Source organism: Mesitornis unicolor, unplaced genomic scaffold (assembly GCF_000695765.1).
Source record: "Mesitornis unicolor isolate BGI_N332 unplaced genomic scaffold, ASM69576v1 scaffold34005, whole genome shotgun sequence".
Taxonomy (NCBI): domain Eukaryota; kingdom Metazoa; phylum Chordata; class Aves; order Mesitornithiformes; family Mesitornithidae; genus Mesitornis; species Mesitornis unicolor.
Window position 1 is genome coordinate 1 of NW_010185390.1, and position 4,013 is coordinate 4,013.

The following is a 4,013-nucleotide window of genomic DNA, read 5'->3' on the forward strand; positions in this document are numbered from 1 at the left end:
GCACCGGGGGGATGCGGGCTGGATGCGGGGCCGGTGGCCGTTAGAGGGCAGCGTTACCGCGCCGGTGTGCACGGGTCCGTCCGTCGGTGTGTGCGCAGGCGGGATCCGCTCACAGACGCGACGAGTGCCGGCAGTGCTCAGCCCCGGCTGCGGCGCGCTGGGACCCGCGGAGCAGCCCCCGAGGGGTGCAAGGGCCGGACCCTGGCCGGGCTCGCTGCCCGCCTGCCCTCGGTGTCCCTCGGCAAGTGACAGCACCAGCTGCCTCCACTGCCCGTGTCCCCCCCAGACCTGCCTTGGCCCCCTGGCACGGATGCTTCTCTGGTGAGAAGGGATGAGCCACACTTATTTTGGGCTCATAGCCCGACTGGGCCGTTTCCCTGCTCCCATCTCCTCCCCCTATTCCCCTGCTGCCTGCCCAGTCTCTGCAGGAGGTGGGCTGCAGTTGGGGGGCTGTGCCTTGCAAGGGGGTCCTGTCCTCACAGCCCCATCCCCGCCATCCTGCTGCCTCAAGGGCACAGCCCTCCCAGCGCAGGGCAGGATTCATCCCGCTAATTTTAGACGCTCGCCGGGTCAGTGGCTATATCAGGGTGAGACGGATTACAGTCAGCGCAGAGAAACCAGCGGTTTCTGAGCACCCACCCCAGGGGCAGCTGTGGCCTGGGGGCTTGGAGGGGTTTGGGCAAGCAGTGGCCCAGAGGCTGCGGGACGGCTCAGCCTGGGGGTGTCAGGCAAAGTTCATCTCCCTTGCCCAGGCATCAGCTTTCTGGCCGCAGCGTGTCCAGCTCAGCCCTGGCTCGCTCAGACCATGCAGGCATCCAACCGCCTTCGGTTTCAGGGCAGGGACGTGGCTTCTCACGTCCTACGGCTCCAGTTACCCAGAAGTGGTCTCAGTCAACAACTGTGACCGGGACAGGGACTCCCTGGGTTTGCTCCATGGCACTTTTGGGGAATCCTTTCTCCCCACAGTGGGTGAGGATGTGGTGGTGGCACGGGAGGTCGGCTGGGTGCAGTGGGCAGAGCAGGGTCCCAAGGGGGTGAGCTGGGGAACACTGGGGTGCAGAGATGCTACAAGAACCAGGGGTTTTTGGGGAGGAATTGCTGACCTCTGCTGAAAACCGAGCCTCCGCTGGGCATCACTGGAGGAGCAGAAGTGCTTGTGGTCAGGTCGGCTCCCACCGCTCTGCCTCCATCTCTCCACGTGTCGCAGGGAATGGGAGTCTGAGAGCAGGGGGTGTGGGAACTCCTTCCCTCACTCCCATCGGGACGGTGCTTCAAGAAGCTCTTTGGGAAAAGCAGATAATAGCTGTAAAGACAAAGATACCCGAGATTGCTGCTTAATTAATTCAGGAGAAGAAGAATATCAGACTCTCGTACTGATTCACCCCCTAGCAAAAGACATCGTGTTCCTCAGCCTTCGTTGACATATGGCTGTGGTTTCCAGCCCACGAGCAGCTCCCGCTCCCCAACAGGCAGGCACCCAGTGCCGCCTTGCTGCCTGTCCCAGGGGGTTTGGGTCTGGTGTGCGGCTGGTGTGTGGGGCAGACAGGGCAGGATTCGGGGACCAAGGGTTCTCATCCATCCTGCAGTCTGTCCTGCCCGTCCCCTGCCGCTGCAGGCAGGCAGCTGGGTTGTAGCTGAGAGCAGGATTCGGCTCCTGAGTCAGGATGAGCAAAGCAGGGTCCTGTCTTGTGAGTCCTCACCCCGCAGCTCTGCCTCTCCCTGCCTTCCCCCTCAAACCCTCCCTCCTACACAAGCTGCCAAAAATCCCCCCCAGCTGCACAACCAACCTGTTGGAGGCATCAGAACCCAGCTGCAGCATGGGCTGGGGGCTGCTGCTGCTGCTGGCTTTAATGCTGTGTCACCCAGCAAGAGACATAACAGCACCATCGCTGAAGCTCTTGGGGTTACCTAAACCACGACGTCCCTCCAGTAAAAACAACCGCAGGAATTTTATTAAAGATTCTCCAAGCATAGGAAGGGCCCTGAACAGCTTCACCAATAAGGGATGGTCACTGAATCATCTCCACAGAGACATCCCTTGTGTTGACCTGCAAGCCCAGGGCACAAGGGGCAGTCCCTGACCGGGAGGATGTGGTGTCAAATTAGGAAACGCTGAGGTCTGGATGGGCACAGGGACTCCCCACCACCCCGGGGGATCCGTACCCACGCAGCCGCCTTCCACGCAGGGCTCCTCACCAGAGCCTGCTGCTGGGAGCCCCGTGGGATGGTGGCATCATCCCAACACAGACTGGGGACCTCGTTTGTTCATTCCCTGCATCGCAGGGGAGGCAGCGGGGCCAGGCGGTGCTGTTTGTTCTCCCAGCACAGTTGGAGGAGCAGGACCGGCCCCTTGCAGCACCCAGCCTGCTCCTGCTCCCCGTCACCAGCCTGCACTGCTTGTTCTTGGCTGCCTCAGAGCCTCCTCTGTGAACGCACCCCGTACCATCCCCTGCCCCTTCGGCTCCTCAACCGCAGCCATGACCGAGGGAGAGGATCCGGCCACCTCACGGAGCAGGAGTGACCAGGGCATCCTTGTGCCAGAACCGCATCCTCCCGACTCCTGTCCTGGGAAAAGGATACTGCTCTTAAATTCTCTGCTGGGTGTTTTTGTAAGTACCCCCCTCTGCTCTCCTTCCTGCTTCCCTAGGCAAGGCAGGGACCCAGGGTGTCCAGGAATAAGGGGTGAGGAGCACGGTGGTACCTGCGGGTGAAGGTCAGGCTGCTGCTGGCAAGGGTTGAGGTCTTAGCTCAGAAACCTCTTGCTTTGGACACCAAAAGCGCTGGGGGATGTGAAGTTAAGGAGCAGTGGACTTTGCAGATCTTCACCTGTACCAGCATGCTGGCTCCTGATGATTTGTACACAGCTTTTCCTTTTGCTGTGAGCAGGCAGGAGGTGTGGGAATCTCAAGGGGGTCCATTCCAGTTACCCACAGGCTGGGTGGAAAGCGGAACTGGGAGCAAGGAGGGTGTTTTCCAGGGTGTCTTGTGCAGCTGGGGATTTCTCTGCCCTGTTGAGGCAGTGGAAGAGCGATGGGAAGTGATCTCTGGCTCCTGTGCTAGAACAAGAAGTGATGCTATGGGAAATGTTAAAGCAAATAGGAATGTCCTTGGGTAATCTGCCCCGTGCCATGCCCGGAGACATCCACAGCCAGGCTGCAAACCCCACTCTCAGTGGGATGGGAGGTGTGGATGGGGAGCGGTGTCTGCCCATGGGAGACCAAGAACTCCTACCCCTGTGAGCAAGGAGCTGTGGGCACCACTAGACCCGGTCCCTGTGGCGATGCCCATGGGCTCTGGATGTCCCCAGCATCTCTAGAGCATCAGTGCAGCACCAGAAGGAAACTCTGCTCCTTCCTTGCCCTTCCCCGGTGCAGCTGAGCACTGTGCAGTAGGCACGGCTGGTTTCTGCTGCTGGTGGGTTTAACTTACTGGGAAACCTGCTCTTCTCTCTGCGTTTTGGTGTGGTTGGCACAGCCCCTGGCCAGTGCCTGTGAACGGTGGGCAAGCATGCAGGGAATCGGCTCAGCGCTGGCATGCACAGAGCTTGCTCATGCAAACTCTTGGCTGAGATGGGAAAGGGAGGCTTTTGCCTCCAAGATCCTGTCTTCCTGAGAGGAGAGACTGAGAAACACGGGGGCTGCCGATAGCTCTGTGTGTAGAAGCAGCTCCTGGGCCAAAGGCTGCGGGTGGTTCAAGGAAACTCCTTCCCAGCAGCACAGGCTGCTGCTTCTGTGCCCGTCTCCTCCTGCCACACTGCCCAGCTTTGCTGCAGCCGCGTGTTCCCACAGCCCCTGCCAGGACCTGCCAGCGCCAACGTCTCCTGGAAGGGCAGCGTTCCTGTGGGAAGGCTTCGCCGATGTCACAGGGGCAGCGTCTGTGGTGAGGTCGAGGGGAGCTCACGTTTGTGGGATACGGAGGGACCGAGGATGTTTTGTGGAGCTGTCAAACCAAACCTTTCAAGCCCACCCATGCCAGGTCAGGTTGGTTTTTGTGGTGCCCACCCCAGCTGCTGA